General features: G+C 45.3%; 1 protein-coding gene across 7 annotated transcripts in view; it reads left to right on the forward strand.

Annotated features, from left to right (window-relative positions):
• Positions 1–26,051, forward strand: part of LOC118510476 (neogenin) — a 97,926-nt gene that overhangs the window by 38,147 nt on the left and 33,728 nt on the right. The window lies entirely within an intron of this gene.

Genomic DNA, 26,051 nt, shown 5'->3' on the forward strand with positions numbered 1-26,051 from the left:
ATCTTAGAACTGTACAGACCTTTTTTAATAGTAAAGAATGAAATATCATTACGAGAAGATTGAATTTTTCTAACAAGCATTCGGACAGACCTTTCCGAGAATCGTCACGTTACCGGTACGTGCTGGGTAATATTTTTACATTACATCCGCACGTAGATAAACGGTGTGTGTTGGCCATCGTTCAATGAAATACAATGAAGCGGTAAAGCGTACCATCTCTTATCCACCTTCACGTTGCGTTGTTGTGGTTTACAAAAGATGCAACTTTTTTGCAGCTAGTTCGGTCCGGGCGCCGCTTACACATCAGTATGCCGGAGCAGCAACACCATAACCGGCTGGTGACACCAATGCCAACTCGGAAGCTTACCGTGACTTGGAGTACGGGTACGGTTCGTGCCCTCGGTGGTCACTATCTTCCGCATCTTTGTGTCTACGGGTTGCAGTGGAGTGTGTCTCCCGCCTGCGAGGAAGTGTTTGCCAGCGGTGACATTGTCACCGTGTTCGGATAAAGTTAGCTCCTTTGCTCTTCTTCATGGGCAGCAGAAGCTGTCACCCACACACTCTGGCCTGTGAGGGTCTACCTCTTTTTTTTGCCCCCTGCTTAATTCACTCGCCGATGCAAAAGGGGCTGCTGACACGAATAGTAATCACTTCCCGGAATGCTTGCTACTGTTGCAACTAAAGCCGCGGATGTATGGATACAGTTTCCGAACGCCGAAGACATCTAGCGGCTAGAATGCAGCTCTGCGCCAGGGCAGAGACGAGAAAAATAAATACTTGGCTTATCAAGATAAACGCCATCACCTAAATCTGGCACCGGTTGCACCGTTTTGGGGTGTGTGTTTCTACTTTTTCGAACGTCGAGTTTATTGAGCTACACAGGACGGGGGGCTCTGACGGACGGATTCTGTGGTGTTTTTTGGTGCTTCGGCTGCCAAATATAGACATTGGTTAGACATCCGCACCCCTCCCGGTTTGGCTATCGATTCCCAATCGAACGGTGCTGCGGGCCGTACAGTACATCAGGCTGCAGGGCAGATTGTCTTACCGAATGGGGACCGGTATCCGATACGTGACGGTATTTTCGATGTATGCCATTTTTCAGCATTTTCCGAGTCGCGACGAGCGATTGGTGGAGATGTATTTTGGAGACGGCTTTCGTCCCCCTACATTTCGAATGCGGGTTCAAGCATCTGAACACTTATCTGAAGGTATTGGTGGTGGTTGCTTGAGTTCTTGGTCGGGGAAAGATAACTCTAACGAAGCTGTTAAGGTGAAGTTATGGGATTTAATAAAATCTTACAATGTGCGGTGTGTGGTTGAAGAAGCTGGAGAAGCATTATATTTTATAAATTTAATAAAATTTTAGAGCATAAATAAAAAGAGCAATTGAAGCAAAACGACGTCAGTACTTCAGATCGTCCTGGGGTTGGACATATTTCTTCGTTAGCTTCGTTTGCTCTTCTCAATATTGACTTTCGACCGACTACGATTCAGCGAATTATGGTTTATGAATTATTTATATTTTATCACTATAACAGGTGACATTTATATCGAATAACTGTAGAATCTAACGTATTTTCTTTATTTTTCTCTTCCAGGTATGTATCTGCATCAGATATATCAAAATAGAGCACGTGAGTTAAATATTTTCCTGGTGATATTAATTTAGTATTTAACCTCAGAAGGAATAAATAAAAATAAATTTACTGTTTTACGCGTGAATCAACAAAAAAGGAAAAAGAATTTTCCCCGCTGGCCAGTCGTTCATCATTGGAAAGGAAAAACGCAGGTCGCAGCGTGATAGGAAAGCTGGATGAACTCTCCAGCATAATGAAATACATCACCTGAATGGGCTTCCTCCAGGCGGAAGGTAATCTTTTCGTTTTGCACACGGCGGCCAACAGCTCATACCACTTGGTTGCATTTTTCGGGGGCCTACTGAAAACCATTTATCTCACGTCACATTTGTCACCGTTTGAATGGTTTATGGTATCAGCCCCTGCAGGAAGGAAGTCGACGGTGCGAACCTAGAACGACAACGGCCATGTGCGCGCGCGCGCGCTATGCCGTGGTGCAAATGATGATGTTGCCCGCGTTCACCGGTATCCAGGTCCTTCTGGACAGGAAATGCCCGCTGGTTTGGAAAATATTTACCTTCCTACAATCGATTTGTTGGACGGCGAGCCCGAGCGGTGTCGACCCGGCTGCAATTAGACCATAGGCATATGCGCGCACGCTTGAGGTTTATTTACGTCTACGGGAGGGTTTTTCTCTTTCCGTTCCCTTCAATTCATTATATTTCTCGCCCTGAAACTCTTAACGCTTTTTCCTTTCTGCTTTCTGCTCTGGCCTATACAATTCTGGTACAATTCTGGAAGTATTTATTTATCATTTTCCATCATAACAATTCAAGTGTGCCATTCCGTCTCGCGCGTCGTCAGAAGTTTGATGTTTCTGTCTATCGCTATCGTGTGATATACGCCCCAGCTTACGAACTATTGCGCCTTCGAGGAGGTTGTGCTGGAATGGTGTTTTATTTTTCTTTCGAATTGTCGATCATCGCTAAATCCTCCGAGGAGGAGCCCCAGAAGGGAAATCAATCGAAGAAGCGGCCGTTGGATTGGTAGGAAAGTTTTATTGTTTATTTATTTGTATTATTTTTATGACACTCTTACCGTTGCCGACGTTCGTCCGAGTGGAAGTTACATTTGTTGCGTATCAAGCGGTAATGTACCAGCAACGGCCTGCACTGGACTGCTCCAGGGGACAGGACATCTGGTCGCTCGATCTGGGTCTTGTTTTTATTATTTTAGGATAATTTGTTTTATGATTCTTCTTGCAGTGTTTGTGTGAGATGCATTTCGTGTTAGTATGTGCGTTAAAGATTATGTATTATGTTTAAATTATGAATTTATACAACCACTACGATCTTGGCATAAATATAAATCCTCACACCATATTGCAACGTTCTGTTTAAATTTTTAACGAACTCTAAACTCCACTGAACTAGAATTTCACATTTTTCACAGTCCACTTAAGTAGTAATATCGTTCGCCAGTAAAAAAAAATGCCCTCACTTCATCGGTACTTGTCCACAGACGGTGCGCTGCATATGTGTGCGGATGCAGTGCCGCATAAATTTCCTCGTTGCGTTAGTTATTTTCGTTCGATGCGTTTATCTATTGCACACTTTTCCGACCCACACATGAGTGTGTGCGTGTGCGTGGAGTGTGAAATTTGATATTTTCACGATACGCATCCCTAGTCCCAATATCCCATTCCCGATCCCGTTTATTGCTTTCCACCCGGGGTTTCTGTCCCCGGTCTCTCTCTCTCTCCACATTCGGGCGCAGGCAGGACTGGAAGAGACCGATAGGAGGCTGTATGGAACCATATTTTTTTAATGCTCCTACAACCCTGCTCAACTGCAGTCGTTATTTTTCATCCGATTTGGTGCGTGTGCGGTGAGCTTAGCAGTTTTTTTTGTTTTCCTAGTTCAAACGAAAGTATCACTTTTATTTTGTAAAATAAAAAAAAGAATTGGTCGCTGGTTGGTGTGTGCCTAGTTTTATTTTTCAAAACCACCGCATCCGTGCGTTACTATGGCGATGGGTGGGGAGGGTGCCCCTTTTTTGCCAGTACAATAGCGATGGAGGAAAACCGCGACCGTGTGGCTTTCGATAATAACGCGGGGAAAATTTTCTGGAATAACAAACGGAATTATTTACGACCCGAGAGACAGGCAATTGTATGTGTGTCGAGGCGTTTTTTCGAGGCATATTTTGATGAGTTGAGGTTTTTTTGGGGTGGATTTTTTGAGGTTGCTATGTTCTGTTGGTGGTTTAGCGCTAGACAGTTTCCACCTCACAATCCCTCGAGATTTGTCTGTTTCAATGTCCCTGTCCCTGACGATAGAAATCCGCATATTTAACTAATGGGCAGGATTTTGGCTGTGATTTGTTTTTTTGTCCTCGTCCTGACAGGTTTAATCAAATAATGACGAAGGTGGATATTGCGTTCCCTTGAAGTACAACCGAGCCAATGGCCACTGATTAATGTTGCTGTAAAAGAACACGAACTTGTAGCAACTCATTTCCATTACGGCACCTGTGTCCTGTGGGAAGAAAGTTGTTAATGTTACAATAATATTCATCCTATAAATAGACTCCTTGCTCTAATGAAAGATCAACACCAACACCGATGAAATGTCATTCGAGTTTGGCTCTGTCAAGTGCGAGCGCTCCAGTATACCGCTATTGGATCAATCCATCAAGTATTGCACATCTCAATCGGTTGACGATTGATTGGTACTTGACCTCAATCGGGCGGATTTTGCGCCCTCGTCAATACGCTCGAATGGTCGAAGTTCAAACAGCTTGAGCTTGAGTGTACTGTGCGTTGCACTTGCTTTACCATGTTATTCGCCCCGAGGCGCTAAATTGGCAGGTTGTCTTCGCTCGGGCTAAAGCCATCTTCTTGCGAATGACGTGATGCATGCAATGGTGTTTCAATTCAATTTTGCCGTTGAGTGCACAACTAAATTGAGCTTTTGCCGACGGTGGAAGTTTCTCGCTTGTGCAATTACAACCAGCTGCCTTCGGCAGGATCAGATGCCGGCTTGGGACCAGCAACGCAACAAATAAACAAAGTCCAGGCAAATGGGAAAACAGTGAAATCCTCTCACCTTGTGTTTTGATAGTAAAGATTAGCAAATGCATCGTGCAGGCGAAGGCAGCACGAGAGTACCATCGAGCAGGACCAGAGTCACGATGATTATCTTGCGAGGGACACGAGTCTGTCCCTGTGCATTATGCTGTAAGTTAATAAAGTTTCAAGTAGCGGAACGAGGCTATTCACACATTGACCACTGAACCAACAAATGGAGATGATTTTAAATCCCACCGAACTTCTTCCCGCCCGACCGGTTTGCTCCCGCCGTGCAAAACTCCAAGGCTAGCTTGGGAGAACCTTGTGACATTGGGGCTTAAGAACGGAACGCTTGGGAATCGGGGAACCTGGCAGACGGATGAACAAAGTGTAAATTTATTGTGCTCATTGTCGTTGTGAGGAAGTCGCCCTCTCGTGTTCAAACGTCCAACCGAATTCTCCGGTTGCAGTACATCCATTATGCAGTCGTATGCAAATTCAACCTTAATCTGTGAATAACAGTTTTTCGAGACTATCCCGAACACAAAGCCACGAAGAGAAGGGCCAAGTTGGTGGAAGTAACCGCCGCCCGAGCTAAACAAATTCTAAAATGTAAATAACAACGCCCGGTACTGATGATGGCGGCGGCAACAGCAGGACAGGCCGGTACTGCTACAAGAAGTCCAGCTGCAGTTGCGGATCAGAATAAACAAACCCAGGGAATCATGCCGTGGACGCGAGAGGCAGGCAGACTTTGTTGACCGGTGTAGTAGGCATACGACCGCGTGGATGTGGCCAGTTTATGGATGGGCATGTCAATAACTTCGGTTCGGTCCTCCGAAATCCCCGCGGAACTTAGGGCCACAAAGCCTCGCTCCACCGACTCTCGGCTTGCTGCGGAGGCTTGACATCACGGTCAGGGGTTGAACCGAACCAAAAGGGGCTGCACGTTCTTTCGGGGCTCCAGTATGCTATCTGTTAATTCAATCAATTTTAATTGAACATTGAATTGATAATGGGCATTCACTCGGGAAGCAGACGAGAGTGAGATCCGCTGACTTGGCCTTTACCACAAAAGGGTCCCCCAAAAGCGGGATGTCCCTTTGTTAGGCACATCAGCAGTCGGAGCAGCAACCATTGTGCCTGGTACTCCTTGCACTAACGCAATCTCATTCTAAGGCTGCACGAAGGTATTGTGCACTAGTTTACCAGGGATTGATACATTCTGCACAGTTTGTTGTTCTTCCTTGGCGATGCCCCCGGTATTCTAACGTCCACATGATGCCTGTTGCAACAGCTTGTACACCGAAGCAAAACATATGCTCCTGTACATCGGTATCGACGAGCACACAGCCATTCTCAACAGCATGGGACACCGTCGTGTCTAATCTGCGTCCAGGTACGAACGAAAGGACACGTGTGTCTCTTTGGTCGATTTGCTAGCAAAACCGACCGGACTGCTGTGTGCCGTGCGCGTTGTTTAGCCAACCGTGCTCCATTTAATGACATTAATCCATTCCAGACAAAGATCTCAAACTGTGTCCTCGCATCTCGCGCCGAGGACTTCTTTGTTTTCTGTATCCGGAGCACCGTAAGAGCCTAATGTGGTCCGCGATAGGACTTCCAAAAGCGGCATAGACTTTCCTTGCCGGCGATGGGCATTGTTGGGATGGTAATAACGTGCGTTTCCATTGATCACCGTTTGTTGGTTGGCATAATAAGCTTTTTCCCTTAAACTGGTTCACAGCGCAGACCACAGCGAAACAATAAAAGCCGGTTAAAGGAGAGCGGGGATTTTAACGAGATGTGTGCTACAAGGTATGTAAATTTGTAGCAATTTGCTTTTGCAGTAGCTGAGCAGATTTGCACTGGGAAGCAATGTTTACCGAAAGCACTGTAGCGTAACACCAGCGAGAGGCTATTTAAAACCGAGCACCCACTCATGTTAATTGCTTCCACATCACGTTCAATGTGTTGATTTACTTTTCGTGCAATAAAAATGCACGTGTTAGCTGAGTCGCGCACCTCAGCTCTATACTCCTTTCTACCCTTTCACCCTTTTGCACGAATAATTTCTTCCCAACAGGGCGCATGCCTGTGGACAGCAGCACGACCACAGAGGACAGCTCCAAAATGAAAGAAGGAGTTGTTGAGAATAATTCAATGTTGGTCGGTTCTCGTAAGTCTTGTCTTGTTTGGACCTTCCAAAAAAGGACGGTTGCATGCGGTTACGGGTTAAAATAATGATCACGATCGCAGCACCATTTACCTAGATAAAAGCACCACAAATTTATGAGCTCCCTAATTGGGAATGCTTTAGTCGTCGTTTTAAATCAAATTTGTTCTAATCGCTTTAACCGCTTGATGGTGGTTGCTGGTGCATTATCCGGGCTGGAATCTCGGCTGGTTGCCTATTTATCTATTTCCGGCCCAGGGCGATGGAACCACCGGAGAATGTGGTTAGAATTTTTTATCGGTTATACTACGATACATTCACTGCAGTGCTTGCGTTCTTGTTGTTTATTTTGTTCGGTGTCCAAAGTTCTATTTGTATGATTATGATGGATTCAGCGGTTGTTGGGTGGTCTGCGGTTTTTTATCCGCTAAAATCCTTCGCCAACTAAACAAAAGAGGCAACGATTCAATTAATCAAAGTACCGCCAATTGCGCTGCACCGCTTGTATGCGCCTGACTGCGTGTTGGTTTGATTGGCCGGTGGCTTTGGCAGGCGTGGACTCGCGTGGACATGCAACCGTACAAAAAGTTCCGCCGATGAGGTTAAGCGATTTGGACGGGCGCACGAAACCAGTGATAAACTTTGAGAGCATAAACGGTAGGCCAGCTGTTTTCTGGTGGCCACCAAACGAAAGAACGATTGGTGCAAACCCGACAGCTGCATGTGAAGGTGCCGATGCAGTTCACACTCGCCATCACAACACACGGCCACATACTCACCGGGCAAGAATGCATTTGAAGTTACGTTGGGCGGCTTGGTTATTGAACGGAGGGTTGGTAGAACACGACTATCTAACAATTTTTCATGCACCACCACCACCACCACCGATCTGCTTTATCTTCGTGCCGTACGTACGCCCGGTCAGTCGCGTGCATGTCCGAACAACCGTCAAGAAGATTATCATAAGCTATGTTTTAGCGTGTTTTGTTTTCTTCGCCCGTTCGTACGTTCGATGTTCCGGATGCATGGAGGAGAACTTTTTGGAACTCGATTTTGGAACCTTCCAGTCCCGGCAACCTTCCCTGCTGTTTGTAACCCACCGTCATCCCGTCGACGGCTCGATCGATTCTTTTACCACCTTAATCTGCTGTGTCTGCCGTGCCTGTGGAACTGCATCGGATGCATATGGGTGCATGGCGAGAAAGAGTGGAACAACCAAACCATAAAAACATATTTCTCACTCTTTGTGCGTTGCCAGCTTGGATTTGGGTTTGAATTTTTATGCTCTACAGCACCCGGTTTGCGTTCTCGCTGGTGCATCGCTGGTGCACCCCTTTTTTTGCTGTTTGCCAGCGGCACGAACTGGGAAAGGGAATGGATGCAGAGGTGCAGGGGAAGCAATTGTTGAAAATCATCCTAGCATTTTGAGGCACACATGCAGCAGCAGCAGCAGCGGTGGTGATCGTTTTTCCAGCGATCTGTTTTCCACACATGCTGACAGCTGACAACTGTTTAACAAACTGCATATGCGTGCTCTCGCACTTTGGTCGCGTCGTTCTACACCTTTCCCGGCGCACACCCGGACCAGTGAGTGCATTGCTTCATCATGCCAGTTTATGCTTTCCGGGTTTTTTTTTTCTCTCTGCCATACGTCCTTTGCGGTGTGCGATGAAATAATGAACATTGAAATTGGAATCGCCACACGAACAGAGGCCCTGAACTGTGTGCCTCGTTCGCCATTCGGGGAGGATTATCGCTTTCGTGGAAAATAATATTCTTCTTCAATTTGTGCTAATATGGCAATTTGTAATTAAATAATTTGTTCCATCTTGTGAGATGGGTTAGCGTTTTTTCGAGGAATGGAAGAATGGTTCGAATACTCATTCTCGTTTCTTTTAACTGGTCTCGTGCAGATATATTATTCCACAATGTGTGATCCTCAATTCCAATGTTGAAGTGGTTGTTGGACGCTTCTTGGTAACACTATTTGGGTTTAAGGAAACAAAATCTTGCAGCGTGAGTATCGGATTACATCTTCAAGGAATCCTTTGTGTTCGATAATTAATTTAAAGTCAGTAAATACTGGCCTGAAATGCTTGCGTGGCTATTAAACTTTAATCTTAAACATTAAATGAGTTTTCGAGCGGTACTGTGGTAGAGACGAAAATAGTGCCAGTCTTCATACGGCAGAACCGTGGTTAAAATCCCTTCCAGACCGTTCCCCCGTAGTGTGGACTGCCTATCCAACTATCTGGTATCATCATGTTTAGCAAGCCAGAAATGGCAGGCAAGACCTTAAATGGTCGTTAGGCCAAGAAGAGATAAAGAACATCACCTGCTCACCAAACCTAGACCTTCAGTCTTTCAAGACATCTCGTGTGTGTAACACCAGGCTAAAATATGTTAAAGTAAAGTCTCTGAACTTGACACGTGTCCCTCTCTAGCTTTGGTAGGCATTCATAACGGATATTAAAAGAATTCTTGGAATTCATTTAGTCTGCATAATGTTGATTCAATACGCAGCCCCATTGTTCATTAGCTGCCAGAAACCTTACATCAGCACAAAAACATCTGAGCCTAGTAACTTTCGTATCTAACGACCATCATGTTAACCTTCTCTGGAGCTAAAGACGTGCCCGGCATGGAATGAGCCTAGAGTGCGGTTTCATATTTCCTTACCTTTTCTTAGCAACTTCGCTGGAGGGCTAGACTGTAGTATAATTTCCTGGTAGTGTCAAGTTGTCTGCTAATCGTTTTGCACTCATCGGTTACCGTCAGGCTGTGTCTAGCAGTCCTTCTTCATCCAATCTGACGTCATGCATAGATGACCCATATACGATGTAATTCTAGCCACGAGGACGATTTTGACTTGGCTTCGTTACAACTCTTGCTCCCCGACAAAACAAAAACCCACCCTAAAACACGTTCTAGTACACAGGATTGATTAAAGATTAACCTTCAACCAGCCACAACAAAAGGGCTACGGAACAATCAAGTTTTGTGGGCATTGTCCAACGGTTTGTCCGTTGAACTTATTTTCTTCAATTAAGCCCTTACCCGGACTTTATTTGGGCAACACAGCGCGCTCAGGCGACTTGTATTTCCGTAAGTATCATCATCGACCGGTTCGAACGATAAGACAAAGTGTCGACCGATTGTGACTGTCCGTTGTGTGTGTGTGTATCTGATTGCTCCCGAACCCGAACAAGGCATAGTTCACCCACAATGACAGATGTGCTCGATCCATCCAAGTGCAATCATTTCGATGGACTTCTCCGATGATGGTGTCTTGTGGAACTAGATAAATTGAACTACATACCGTGACCTAGCGCATTGATTGGAAACCGATATCCATTGGACCGAACCCATTCCCTTACCGACGGGCTCTACGGGCGGTGGTGGCAAACGTTTGCGAAACAATTTGTAATGGATGAGTAATTATCGGGTTGGTTGTCGCACAGTCTGAGCGCTAGACATGGGTGAAACCGATGAAGAACATGATGGGCCGGGAGGCCAGGTTGCCGTCGAACTGCTTGAACTTCTTCCTCTAGGCATTGAGATTGTTGGGGCGTTTTTTTGCCCCACTGTTGGAGTTGACTGAAGAATTTGCCGGTTTGTTGCAAAGTCCTGGAAAAAAATGTGTCGTTCCGCTTTACTGAGCACGGTGCAACATACCGTGAAAGTCGGTAAGTTTGTAGAGCCACTTTGAGCTATTGCTTGATGTTTGGAAGGCATGCCTTTACATGCCTTTGTACAGTTGGAATGTTTTAGTTGGCAACTATAGACTTCAACTTCAAAGACTCGTTTATAGCCTTTTATAAGTCACTGAATGCAGTCAATCTGATATCCGATTTTTGTTCCTAATTTGACCAATAAAACAGTATGAAATTCCAACAAGCAAATTGATTCGTTCCAGCACTGCCGCTGTTGACTATTGTGAATGGACTGCAGATTCATCATTCGGCTCGTCCAACACCAGAATTAATGATGTCCGAAGTACAATTATTTGCTTTTAAAATTGTCATAATTTGACGTCTCCGGTGTTTCCGCTGCGGCACGCAACAACACCATCCGTCCGGAGTGTTTAATTTATTTATTTGATAGTTTTATTTGGCCCGACTCTTCCGCGTAACGGTGGCCACTGCCCAAGGCGGCACTTCGAAACGGGGTTGCCAGAGTTTTGTTTTATTTTCTCCTTTCTTCTAGCCGGCAGGAGGGAGAAAGGGGAGTGGTATTCACCCCTTCTGACCCCCCCCCCCCTCCCGGGGGATCTTTCCGGCTGTTATTTACTCATTTGCATTCAAATGCATCCGTCCGTGTGCGCTATCTGTCACCAGTCGCCGAATGCACTTACTCCACCGTTCGCTGCAGCATTCCACGATGACGCAGCCACTCGTGCCGCAGTGTGACAACACCGCGGCCAGTTATTGTAATGCCCGATTCGGCTCTATCGGTTACAAGTTTTCGGCCACGGCGCTCTGCTTCATCGATCCGTATGATAGGTATTATTGTTATTGCTTGGTTCATCTTCGGCCAAACCATGGCACCGTGTCGTCCGGAGTTTTGGAATGAAGACATTATCAATGATCACTCGCTAGCGTCGGGGGGTCGTGTGAGAGTGAGCTCCATTATAAGCTTCTACCCACAGGGGTCGGCTTCCTAACGCAGCATAGTCACAGCAACAGCAGGGTGAGCGGCACCAAACCACATAATTGTCAGCCGCACACGCCCGAAGCGTATATTTTATGGAGAAATTTTTCGTGGACGTTGTTGTTTTTATCGCAAAGCTAGATTTTCTCTTCGTGTTTCGGAGGATGAGTAGATAAAAGTGCGCACTTTCGGGGAGGGAAAAAAAGATCTCCAACACGAACACGAACAACGCCACTTAAGTCCTTATGCTGGGAGGAGTTGGAGTTGTTTAGTCCAGACAATAGCTTTTTTTTTTGGGAGAGGATAACATTCGTGCTGATCAAAGACTGTGAGGAGTATTCATTGGATCTTGTTTTCCAGTTGGTCCTATACTAATCTTATTTATGTTGGAGAAAGCAAAACCAAAGTAATTGTGATTAATTTAAGTAACTTCATAAAAATTCTACGTGAGAAACGATTGCACCTCACCAACGGGGCAAGTGTTCAGAATGCAATGAAACTTCAATTTTATCCCCTTTTGTTCTTGGAACCCGACGACCAATGTTCCGTTTATTCAGCCATATCTTTATCGCTTTAATCGTGTTAAATTTTCCATCTGCAACACCTTTAGTGGAATTATTAAATCTAACGAATTTATGTTGCATTGTCAAGCTATGGCCCCCATACACGGGGACGAGAGTTGATTTCAAAAAATGTAAATATGGCGCACGATGGCGTACCAAACGAACCAACGACCACGGCTCGGGGAACAATGAGGAATAAAAATGCCCCACCTGATGGGTGATGGACAGACGAGAAGGTACGGGATTTCCGAGCCAAATCCAGACCGCACGCCAGAGAAAAACATGAAATGCATATTTTATGAAACAGAACACAGAACATCATCTTTTGGTGGTGGTCTTTTGGTCTGTTCCGGGGGCTTCTAATGCACACCGGAGAGCTCTCCCATCCCGTGCTTTTACCTTCCGGAAAAGTTAACATCTCGATGTCTCGGTGTTGAATTTAACGTTATCTTCGCGTCCGAAAAATGAAGCTAGAAACGCTTGTTTGCGCTTGCCTGTTTGCTTCGCGCTTCCGGAAAAGCGGGCCGGAATTATTGTTTGTTTGTGTGTTTGGTGCTGCTGCCGTGCCGGAAAAACACGGACGGGACCGGGAGCACACGGTAAGCGTCCGAATTTAATAGTTCCCCTGGGAATGGCGCACGCTGCGTTCGTAATGTGTCAGTTTGCTGAAGCGACGATTTGTTAAAGAACGATCTTCATTGTGGCTTTCTCCCACCCGAAACCCGCTAGAACGCGCCGGAATGAGGCGCTGGAACGTGAGAACTTTGGATGGTTCGTTTGTGATTCCTTGCACCGAAAAAATGTTTCCTTCCCCGCCCCGTTTGGCAGCCAGCACAACCTCATTCTAATTGTTCTTTGTTTATTTTTCCTTCCGCAGGTGAGTGTTCTTAGGCTAACAATGATTAGCCGCGGTGAAGACGATCGTACGACGCTCGGCGCTACACCGTGAAACCAGCAGGCTTATTGAAGCTGTTAACGACCAGGCTTTGTAGCGGCCGGCAGGAACAAAAAAAGCAGGTCCCCATTATTGTGTCTCTTTGTTTTCCTTAGGAGGAATGTTTTATGGCTTCATCGATCCTTGTTAGTACAATATTGACTCCGACTCTCTGATAGAGCAATCCTCGCTCTGTTAACTGCTGCGTGCCTCTTGAAGCGGCTTTTGATAATGGACATAATTTCAATACCATCTGTTGCAGCACCGCGTGGTGGTGTTCATTAAATCATCTTCGCTCGGGAAAAAGGTTTTTCAGTGCCACTTTTGGTGCTTATGTTTCAAAAAAGAAAACCCCGAAAAGGTGATAAATGGGCGTAAATAAATCTTCACCTCGTTGTCAAAACAAGTAACCAAATGACGACTCGCTGCCGCGCCGTGAGTCTATGCTGTAGCGAGAGCATAGCAATCAGGTTCACCATCTGAAGATGGTGCACGGGGTGCCACATACAACATCCAATCAATGTTTCGCGTGTGTGTGTGGGGGCATACCGCTCAGTGCCCGTGCTTCGTGCTCAGTAAAGCAAAACCAAGAACTTGCGACGTGCCGATCGGAACGGAGGGTGCATGCCTTTACGGAGAGAGATTTTTGTGAGGAATGATTGATTTCTGTTTCGTCATCGCGACCCAAGAAGTACGTCTACTAATCAATCGAAGGCAGACTGATCGGGATTCCATATCAGGAGCACTCGGCAAGTCGCACGCAGCACGCAGCAGTAGTTGTAACGAATTTGATTTATGTGTGAATTTAGAAGCTATAAAACCGCCCCACGCCACCGAGATTTATGAAGATGTTACTACATGCTTGACCTCTGCGTGTCCTATTCGCCTGGAGGGTCTCCCTTTGCCGAGTCGGTATCCTCTTATCGGGCACGATGCCCACGAGGAGCTGTGTTGTGTTTGGTCGATGAAATCTATGTCACACACGCGCGTGCACGATTTGTGTAATGTCAGCCAAAATGGGTGGACTTTTGTTAGTTTGCCGCGAGCACATAAAGGAAGATTTTCGAGGTTTTCTTTCCCTTTTTTCTAGAAGCGTTGGTGGAGAAAGTTTGACGATTGTTAGTTTAGAGAAAATTGAATATTGGGGAGGCGCACAGTAGTGTGTAGAGCACAGCATAAGCGCATAGTAAAGTTTAAGTTAGTCACGCGTAAGGGAAGAGTTTTCGCTTTATAATCCATAAAAAAGTTCATGCTTCTTTGTGTAGAATACATGCAACACTTTCGCATAACATTCAAATCTCTTAGAATTCTGGTTAGAAAAGCCAAAAAATTGCTTTTCAATGTTGTGTTAGAGTAATCGTGTGCTGCTGGCACTTGTTACTTTTACTAGCTGCCATTCAAATGATTACACTGTCAAAAGCCATAATTCTCTCCCTTACATCAGAAAAGCACCTTCGATCAGAAGAAAGTGTTGTTACACGCCTTTACTACCAAAGAATATCGACATTTCTCCCCCGTGTGTGTTTGGAGTAAATGTTTGTGAGCTCATAAAAATCTCTGTCGCAGGCCTACAGCGGCTCGTTGGTAGGAAAATATGTTCCACGGTGTGCCATAAATCTATAAACTTCAATACCTACCCGAAGTACACCATACCGGTACACGCCACTTTTCACTCAATTTTCCAACTCAATGCTCCTCGTGGTGGTGGCTCGTCTGTAAGGTAGAAAATTACGTCGATTTTTTACTTACCATCCTCATTCGTGCCGTACTTGGGGTGACACATTAAATTACACATGCATACATGCATGTCCGCGACCACAAGCCTTCGCCAAAGGCTCTAGCCGGCCGATGACGAGCTTTATCGAGCTGGAAGTTTTCCTGGCCACAAACACATCGCTTTTTGGTTGTTTTTTTTTTCTTCTCTCCATCCACTCGTTCGCCTGCACTGTTGAAGCTCTATCCTTTGGACAATTGTATTCCGACTCCCGGGAGGGTGCCACCGTACTTTTCTAATAATAAAACTTTTCAAATCGACTGGAACCAAATCGATCGGTATTTATACGGTGCCGTTCGCCTTGTTCGTGCTGGATGGAATAAAGTGATGCAAACGGTGTGCTAAATGTGGGATGTATGTTGGGCCGAGAAGCTGGTCCAGAGCACTTGGTGGTGAGATGGCAGTAACGACACACACACACTCACTTTTGCGGTCAACATTGAACTACCGGTCTCGTGACGGTTGGGCAGATGCTAAAGTGAAGGAAAAATTGCCTTTTACAGCAAACGGGACAACGTTTAGCGAACGAGAGCAACGAACGAACGACCGACGTTGATGTTAGGGCGAGGAGGATCATTTAACCTCGCTGCGAAGATCGATATTGCCGGGAACAAGGCGAAGGCCGCCTGGGCCAGTAGATTCTTTTTCATCATGCTGGTGTTTTTTACGGTCCCAACATTGACCCAGCGAGTGTGTGTGTGTGTGCTCGTCTGAAGCTGCTTGGTGAAACATATTTCGTGCCGTGGTACGCCTCGAGTATATCTGCTCGATACTCTTGATTTCTCGTTCTGCGTGCTTGAACGCCGCGCGACGAAAGCAATTTATCTGATGGGTTTTATGTGCGTTATGATTACGATCTCACACTTGCACGCGGACGAGGAGCCGGATGTTGCGGATGAAGCAAGGCAACCGAGTTGATGAGCGTGATAGACGGAAGAGGCGAGCCGCGCCGTTGCACCCCGGCGATCGCAATCGGTCGATTTGATGAAGGCAATATTTTAAGAAGTTTTACGAGTGCTTGAGCATATTTTGCCAAATGATTTGCCATGCGGGTGGGTGTGGGGGAGAGGGTGGTTGGAGGATCCTGGGGGGGGGAGGTTTCAGAAGTGGGTGCAAGGAGTAAGCAGGAAGTGTTGTTTATGTTAACTAGCTTCTTGAGAATGAACAAGCGCTCGAGCTCATCATACTAATTTTTGTGTTTGCGTTTGTCCCAAAGGCGCTTGGGCGGATGTTTGCTAAATGCGATTGTGATTTCGCTCAGGAAGGTGCAATTTGTGCGCTGCAGTTATGGAGAGGTTCGTGGGATTGGTTGTTGATACAGACAGAGAACCATGGAGAATATTGCATTCGCGAAATCCGTTTATTTTGAAGTTTCTGGAAATTTTAATTCAGACATCTCTACAAATCGAATGAATTGCTAGTAGATAATGCACACTCCTTCTTCTTTAATATCTCGAGAGCTGAAGAATCAACTTCACTCAAGCCCTTCAACTCGGCTCTAGCCCTTCAAAAGAGACTTGCCAAGAACTCCCCGAAGAAGTTCTTCACTCCGTTCTTCAGGACTCTCCGCAAATCTATAAAACTTCTAGTCTATACATCAGAACTAATTTCTTAAAGTCATTAAAATGTCAGGATATATTTTGAAGTAGTTCAACATTTACATTATTATGATATTTACTGAGACAATTCCAGAACTGCTCGAATACACCCAGCGTAAAACAAACGTCCAAGACAAAAGAACCGCTCTCGACAGTTAGCTTCTTTCGTTCTTATCGTGTCTGGCAACTATTGGCAATCGTCAGTGCCGTCTGAAGGGCACTTTCCTCTCGCAAAACGGATATTAAACGTACTTTTGAACTTCTTTTCGTTATGTTAAATCCAGACTTCCCACTACCCTAGAAAATATCCCTAGCAACGACGCAGTTCTTCGTTCCTGCCCCTTTCTCTCACTCCCTCTCCTAGCAGACAATTGTGTGGAACAGTGGAAACTCGTTTAAGACACTTGGGGGCATTTGACGGGCATCAGTGTCGCACTTTTCATTTTCAATCACTTTCCTCCCTGGGACTGCAGTGTCGCCACCCGCCGAAGGCAATCATCTGTTACACTTTTACCACCCTGTACTTCTCCTGGTGGTGCTTCAGCAGTTCCCCAGGCCGATAAGCAGATGATGGAAGACCGTTTTTAGCGCAGGTTGGTTGGGCTTTATATTGATCGGTGTTCTGTTCCGTTCTTCGGTGATGTGGTACCTCTCCCTGGAGTAGCTTCGTACAAAAAGGGAACAGAAGTGCATCGATCACATCGATTTGCACTGTCGTGGTGTGAATCTCGTGCGAAATCAGCCTCCCTTGCCCTTCTCAATTCCCTGGAGCAATGCAATGCGCCACGGTGCCGTTGTTGATTTGAATCAGGAGGTTTTGATTCGCTGGCCGTCAGCAGCCGGCAGGGAAGAAACAAAGTAGTAAAAGAAATGACGAGTTAATCCACATTTTTACCGGCGGGCAACTGTGAAGCCAATTCAATAATGTGAGTGTGAGTTGTTGGATAGGGGAGCGCAAAGCAGTACATAATCCTTCTCATAAACGGGAGATGTGCATGAGCGTGATGCACAACCGTGTTTCAAGAATCGATTTCGAGCCGTTCGACCAAGGGCAGACAACTTTTTTCATAACTTCCATGTCACATCATTCCGGGGGCTTTATTGAGCTTGCGTGCCATTCCCAATCGTACGCAGACAAGCGCCGTTGTGGCATGTGTTCCGTTTCGGCACGGTGTTAATGATAAGTACACACTCTCTCTCTTTCTCTCGCTCGCATCCTTCCATCCAGCAGCAGTTGGAAAATCTTTATTCAATCGATCCAGAACAATGTGTGCCCGACCCGGGAGCCCAACACCGACGGAAGATGTAAACGATGGTGACGACGACGGGTCGAAATGCCCTGTTCATTTCGACGGTTTTTCCTCACACTCTCACACGCGTATTGCCCATCGGGGTGAGGGTGGTGTGGAGTTTTCTCCACCCTATGCTTCATTGAAGTTAATTCTTCCTTTAAAAGCGTGTTTGGCTGTGGGCGAGTGCGGGCAAACATTCCCGGTAAAAACCATATTGTCCGTGTCCTGACGCTCGCCACAGGGGGTTTGCCAATTCTTCCCTTTTTGTTAGGGCTCTGGCCTGTCCGGAATCGAAAAAGGGGTAGATTGTCGAGGCGACAATAAGCACTTCCCGCTGATGGAAATGATTATTTGGTGGATTTCATTAGACCGATTGTTATCGTCGGTTGGTGGATTTTTGTCGCATGAATATGTGAATTGCACGCGCGCTTGTTTCTTCCTAATGCTGCGAATTGATTTATGAGTGGGGATTGAATCGGACACTGACGGGTTTAATGCTGGGCCGGGGGTTAATACAGTTTTTGCACCATTGTGCTTAATGTCTGTTGAAAGGTGATAGGTGGGATTAGATGTCCATTAGAATTATCGCTATTGAGTGAGGAATAAGTGCACGTTTCCTTTAATATTTCTTTAACATATCTTAACGAATATTACTGTTTCAACCTAAATGATCTGGATGGACCATTTTCAAAGCGATCTCAACTAGAAAGATATTCCACATTTATCATTCATACAGTCATAGCTAAGAAACATCCAATGTACGGTTTCTGTTCCGATTCCTTGGCAGCCAGACTCAACGGATCAGTTCAACCACGCGTGATGTTGATGATCAATGGCGTCAAAAGCGATGTTTTATCTTCACACAGACATGGAAAACATTCTATCGTTGGCATTCTCATTTCTGGCATGCATGGCCGAGGCTGATAGAAATAAATGGCACGCAATAAGCCTAAGCAGGGAGGATTATAAATGAGTGTTTAACGAGTTTTGATGTTGTTCTGTGCTATATTTATCTTCATCTGCATACGTTACTCGCAAATTGCTGCAAGGCCAGTGAAAAGAAATTCTATTACGTTTGCTTTTGAATTTAGAACTCAATTTAGTGTAATTGCATAAATATTGATTTTATTTTAAAATAGAATAATCTAGGCATAAAACGTCCATTTTGTTGAAGAGATGGAAATGAATGAAGATGAAGCACCTGCTACCCCGAATGACCCTTTTAGCTAGATTCAATCATATTTTCACCCCTACTCACTCACTGGGCATAAAGTCCTACCCCATATCCTCCAGCTCACCCTCACCCCCTCTACATCGATACTGCTAATGAAGGAGAAAAACTTTGTAAATGTCCATCGGTGGTCCAACAAACCATTTCTCCAACAACTCATGCAGTCGTTGATTAGCTGGCTGGGTTCGAAAAACTTTTCCATGTGTCATCTAGCATTCGACAGCACATACACTCGGCCGGTTCTGAAGTTTCACTGCCTCCGGCTAATGGTGGGCGGATACACAAATAAATAATCAGGATTAGCAGAGCGGGCGCTATTGTGAAAGTCAATTTAATTTCCCGTTCAGCCGTGTCAGCATGAGAAATATGTGTGTCCCTCCCATCGCAGTCGGACGGTCTTGCCTTGTCGTGATCGACCACGGGTGCCAAAAGGTTCGACAAACATCAATCTTTTTTTTTCTAGAATTTCCAAGGCTTTTTATGCATGAATTTCTATTCTCCGGTGCAGTGTAGGTTGCCGAAGCGCCCTCCCGGAAATGTGCATTTGATCATCGCGCCGTGGCAACCCCTCTGCATTTTATTGTTGTTGTAAGTTGAACCTAATTTAGATGTATATTGGATATTTCCCGCGGTGTTGGGATTCGTTCATTTGTAATAATCTAATTTAAATATTTCTTTCGCGTCGTTGTGGGTTAAGGTGTGTTGAAATTGGATTTCGGATGCTGAATCGATTGGTAGTGTTGGATGCAATTCCTGTGTGTCCAAAGCGTTTGACGTTTGAAATGTAGATGCAGTGCGTAAATATCCTCAAGGGATAGGTGTCCTGCACTGTATGTTAGGTCCTTAATTTAGATGTTGGAGATACTCATGGAGTCCATTGATGAGCTCCAGTCGGGTGATTACTATCTTCATATTGGATTGCTTATCTACAATCAAATTGAGCTATAATGAAGAGTGTAAACCGGTTTGTATGATTTAGACATTAATCGGGAAATTGTGATGAAAAATTAAATCAAATTTACAGATGAAACCGACACCAGCGGTCCTTGCCGCAGAGCCATGCTTTGAATAATCGTCACTTAAAAAAGGATAAACACTCGCACGCTCAACCGCACGGTTCGCAACCTTAATTCGCTTAAAATTCATCGATCCGTAGAATGATCTCATCAACTCAAGCAGACCCCGCGTGGGGCGTCATGAGTGGCATATTCGCACCAAACAGATTGAAGTAGATTAAATGGCTTTTTTTTCGCCGGTTTGGCTTTCCATCTGCCAAACTAAAATGATAATGCTCCTGTCTGTTGGGAGAGCCGTTGCGAAACACCTTCTTTTCGCACCTGCAAACGCCACGCGAATCCATGACCCAGGTGATGGTGTGCTCAACTAACCGCGTTAATCGCAAATGAAATCATCACAATCTTGGTCCGGGCTCTGGGGTGTTATCGAAATAATGTTCTTCCCCTGTGTATGTGCGCTGCTGACATTATGTATGGCATTCCATTCGAGGGCGCTTATCGCAGGAAATCCGTAATTGAAATCTCGGCGCTACGATGATCTCTTCAATCTCTGCTGGTGTACCTTGAGCGAGGAATGTTTTCCTTGTGCTTGGATTGTCGCATTCAAAATTTGACAAATTTCGTACGAAATCCGTACATGAGAACATATCGCTCTCTGTTTTGGGAAATAATTTTGACTTTACCTATCATCGTTTGGCACAAAACCCGTCGACGCACAGTGGTAGTACATTCCGTGCGCTCTGACGAGATGTGTACCGCTGGAGATGGCTGGAGCACTTAGGGCACGTTTGCTTTTTCACAACAGCGCTAGAAACGTAATTTATTCTCAATCAGCGAGAATTTGAAGAATTTGTCAAGTAGAAATTTATTAATTTAATAAAGATTCATACGTTGCGTGTGTGTGATTCGATGCGTCGGTGTTATTTCCCCTCGAAAATCAGAGCTGACGCAGCGATGCTCCCGCTGCGAGCAGGTCCGTTCATGCATGCAAGTTACTTTAAATTACTTCCACCATTAGTCCCCACTGAACGGGGGGGAAACCGTTTGGCATGTGCCCTCGGCATTGTCAAATGTTTGGGGCGTGAGCTCTCTACCGTACGCAATATAGGGATGACTCAACGGAACCAGTCAACGCAACGTGCCAGTAATTCCATTTTACAGCAAGAAATAGGCTACGGAAGGCCTTCCGATGTGTTCTGTCCGGAGGCGGGGAGGTTCATGATCATTTTCCCTTTTGGAAACTCGTTCACCTCACTCCAGGCTCTAAACTGCTAGCGGGACGGTAGGGTAAGATGAAATATTTCACTACCGTCACCACGTCGGCAAGCATCCAAAAACGCTCCTAGAAAAGGAGTTTTTGAGGAGTCCAGGAGTCAGGAATAGAAAGGTACACACAACCCGAGCGCAGTTCAAGTGGTTTCTCCAGGGCAAGGTTGCTCGAGCTACCCGTGTTGGGTTCGTTTTGGGGAGCGAAAGGAGGAGCGCATCCCCGACTCCCTGCTCCCAGGATCACATTATTGTTGCGCGACGCGGAAAGGACTCTGCGGCAATGGAAGGGTGTCGTAATGATGCTGATTGTTATTTTAGGGGTCGAGCTTCTGTCGAGTCATCGGTAGCGGTAGCCTGTGTCAGAAAGCGGACTGAGTTGCGGACACAGTTTAAGGCAGTGTGGGGTCGGGAGAAATAATTTATCCCCGGTAGCAGGAAAGGTGCTAGACTGTAAAATCCTGTTCAGTCGAGTTTAGATTCGAGGGTCTCCCAAAGGACGCTGGTTTCGTGTGAGTGGACGACAGCATCAGCCACTGCAGCAGCAGCAGCTCTTGACAGTGCTGGAAGCAATATCGTCGGGGATACGTGTGGGGAAATTTAGTTACTCATTGTTTCAAACTCAGCGTATGCTGCTGTTCCCATCTCCCGAGGGTACACCATCTTCAAGTTCATTTCGCAAGATGGGCCGCCTTTGGATTGAGTCAACCTGTAACGTCGGTTTGGACAGAATAAAGGACCCGGCCGGAAATAGTTTCAAGGGTGCTTAAAGTTTGATAACACTTTTTCAACCTGATGATGTTTAATATTGTTTCACAATTGGCATCGTTTACAGCTCATTTTCATGACTGCTTGAGGACTCCCGGACGCTCTTCGAAATGATATTCCAGTTGGGTTGCCGGCAGGTTCCCAAAAAGTTTCAAGTATCGTGCTTGTAATCGAACCGTTGGTTTCATATTGTATCTTCCCATCATAACCCGCGGTTGCGATGGTTTCGTATCAATGCCACATTCGCATTACAATCTTTAACCCTCGGTCCGATTCCTTCCCTACCTCTTAGATGGAACATTCTTTAATTTAAATAGCGCACGGGTGGCTGGGATAATATATGGCAGCATATTTGAACCTCTGCCACCGTACTTCAATTTACCGGATAAGCTTAATGGCTAACATACACCAGCGCGCTCGGGAAGAGAAAAGGTTTTGTAATGTACACCCAACCGGAACTCCTGCAAGTTGGTAGGTCCCTTTTTTCGTAATGCAAACGAGTCGCGTCACGCGGTGAGGGTATACGGCTTTCGCTTGCTTGACGTTCTGCAAAGCGTATCCCAGAATGCAAAACGACAAGTGGTCTAGCGTTCGTGTGCTGCGTTTTTCCCCCGAACGCGTCACGGATGATGTGAAACTGAAGGATTGTTTCGAGCTGCAAGTTCAACAATGTGCACAAATATTTCATGTGAATTTTCACTTTGTGAAATTAAAATATGGCAGCTCGTGCTGTGTCCTTGGACGCTGCGGTACAATATAATGAGAGTGAAGGATTCTGTTAAGAATTATTCTAGCGAATTTAATTGGATAGTTCTACGAGAGAGTTTTTATTGCCAAAAAAATTAAATAGTTTAAAAAAAAACAGACCTGTTTCTATACACCATTCATCTCGTCCGTAGAAAATGGTGGTACATCATGTTAAAAAAGTACCCTCGTCACTTGTAGTAATCCGAACGTATCCGTCTGCTAGTTAGGTTAGGCAGGGACAACATCTTACCGAAGTTGTCGGTTTTAATTTCCCGTGTTGTTCCCGACGATGAAATTGATGAAGAAATTAAATTTTATCCAAGGGATCTACATCCGCCGTCAACAACAAGGGGTGGGATGGTTCTCGTTGGGTTCTCCCTTTCGGTAACACCCTGCGAGGACTTTTGGGCGAAAAGATAGCGCACGTGAAGTAATGGGATAGTAGTTGCACTCGTACCACGTGTCTTTCCAAGGCTTCCGAGGATGTATAAATTGACCAGGCGGGCTCCTGGAGAAGGCGGTAGGGGAAGGTGTAGCCAATTGCACGAGGCCGAAACTATATACCCTCCGACCTCAACCTAAAACAGTCAAATAGGTCGCGCCGTAGGGAGTAGGACGATTGTTTTTTGTGTGTATAAAATGGAGGAAAACATGGATAATATTAGAGGATTATGTTGTAGCTGTTTGAAAGGGGCCACACGTCACAGCAAGTGGTATGAGTTCGCATAATGAATGTATCATGTCAAGTAGATTTCGGTGCAGATAGTACATCTCCTCTTGAGGTCTGATATGCATTGAAAAAGTTTGTTTAAATAAATAAACAAGCGCGCGTGCGGTTCGTCCTTGGACCGGTTTGAAATAATCAGCAAAATCATGTTTATTTTGTCTCAAATTACGCATGGATCTGTGAAGTTGGATCTTGGTCCTGATGTCGTTGATCAAACCACCTTTCCGAACAGACCGTAAAATTGAATCTGTATCAATTCTATACTTCCATTAGCAGAGCTCGGCAGGTGCTCGTGAGTGGAATGGTAAGATTTGTTCTCCGAGGCATAATATCACTTATCGCCTGCTCGTTGATTGGTGGTGACTGCAACGAGAATGTTTTGTAATCGTATCAACTTTGATTCCTGGTGCTTTCTTATGTTGCAGCCCACTATATGGTTAGTGAGTGTGTGTCTTTGGTCTTGATTGGTAAAGCATGCTAACGAGATATCGATTTGTTCATCAGCATCACCAGGCATCCGGATGTGGAACCGACTTCCCACAATGCTCCGGTTTTCTGGATACGAGTGTACGTTACTTGCAGCATTAACTAGCAGAATATATGGCACGTCTTTTCTGCTGCTACCGTTTGCGTTAGACGTTGGTTCAATGTTCCTGTACTGTGGGAATTTTCTTTCGCAGAGATTTCTGTAGAAGCATAGGATTTAAAGTTAAGTGGCGTATCATTGTAGGAAAAGGATAGTATCGGCAATCAGTTTCATTCGACTGGCAGTGTGTCTGTTATAGAGCGTTTCGTAGCATTAAACAGACATTTATGGGCACTTTTTAGTTCCTTGAAGTTTTGGTTCAAAGTTTGAGTTTGATTGAGCATTATTTGAAAACAAAACTTTATAAACTTTATGCTAAAAAATCCACAACCGTTCATAACCTCACTTAACTCAGCTCGGCTTTGCTACAGCAATCTCCCATGGCACTATCTACCGGCTCCACGGCACCATTTGCAAAACAGTTTGCTCGGGCAAGATTTTATTTGTGAAAAATTAATTACTTTTCATTGCAAATTTTGTCGCTCACGCTTGGAAAAGTCCTGGCTGGCGTCTTTCCTTTCGATGCATAAGTCTGCCATTTTACTACTTCTACCGGGCGTCGCTAGCAGCAGCTGGTTCGCGCTCCGAACGGTAACAGTACGCTGTGAGTGATAATTAATTTCTTCCGTTTTTCTCCTGCTGGCTGTTGGGTTTTATCTCTGTTCTCTACCATTTCCACAGGTAAGATGGAAAATCCTGCTCCACTGCTGCGTCTGCTGCCCAGCGGGCACACAATCGCTTTACTTTTTTGCTGGAGAAATCCTTGCCGACGGCGGGTACGGCGGGCCTTGGGTGTTTTAGTGAGCTTGTTAAGGTGTTGCTATTTCAAAGTTAGTTGCAGAATTTGTTCGCCAACACTCCATCTCGCACAGCTCGGGAAGCGCAAACTTTTATCAAAACTAATGGCAACGACAAACGATTGTCGGTTGCAGAACTACTCGCCTCTTTGAAGTAGTTAATTTATCAAGCAGATTTTGTCGGATGTGAAATATTCGCCTTTTTCTCTGCTCTGCTCTGCCCCCTGCGTCAGGATTTGCAGCGAGAGTGAGATTTTGTGATGAAAATACTTTTGCCTCTTAATTGTGTTTCTTGTGTGTTGCGGTAGCTACGCTGGATGAAATATTTTATCCCTTTTAATCAAAAATAGTTCTTCAAACTCAGAATTGAATGAAGATCTATTTTAGAAGTGAATTCATCCTCCAGAATGCTTCGTTTCGTATTTGGAAAACAATATTCTGAGACTTCAGTTCGCCGATCCGCAGCACCATACGGAAGCCAATTTTTCATTCTACAACCCCATAAACGTGACTACAAAGTTCGCAGTCGCAGGCTGGCGGCTTCTCTAGCCCAACCTAGCACCGAACCCGGCAGCGCTGGGTAAAGCAATAAATTTCAACCAATCCCTCTTCGTCGATGGGATATAAATGCTCTAATTTATCGTTACGACAGATGGCAACGGGGCCGCGGCACACATGTCCGGGTGCCCTCACGTGATGACGATGATGTGTCCGCAAGAATGGGCGTTCTCGTTCCCGTCGTCCTCGCTGTGGGTAAGGTTGGCTGTTGTAACCTTACCGGATAGGAACGTCCAACGTCCTAACCACAGCGCAGCCCATAATCGTTTCAACATGACCGATTAACCTTGTACCTTCGCTGGGCGAGGAACGGTCCGTTGGCCATTACGGGCACTGTACAGGATAACAACGTAATGGGAACATCGTTTACAATTATCGACAGTTTTTACACCGTTAGTGATGTTTAGTGAAGTATTTATGTTATTTAAAGTAAAAAAGGGGTACACCGGAACGCGATAAATGGTAGCAGATAAAACCATATTAGAGAAATTGATTGTGAATATTCCCGGAATAAAGGAAGGCTAATATCACACCAACCGCACTCGAATTCCCGTGAAATTTATTTCTGTATCCATGCATTAAATAGTAAAACAGAAAAACTTTTGTGCTATTTCATAATAACTCAGAAAGTTTTACCCAAAAAAGGCAACTCCTAAAATTCTCGGAAAATTGTTCTGACGGTGGTTCCTGCCATCCGTTTCTAGTACCGCCTCGGCCG

Source organism: Anopheles stephensi, chromosome 3, assembly GCF_013141755.1.
Source record: "Anopheles stephensi strain Indian chromosome 3, UCI_ANSTEP_V1.0, whole genome shotgun sequence".
Taxonomy (NCBI): domain Eukaryota; kingdom Metazoa; phylum Arthropoda; class Insecta; order Diptera; family Culicidae; genus Anopheles; species Anopheles stephensi.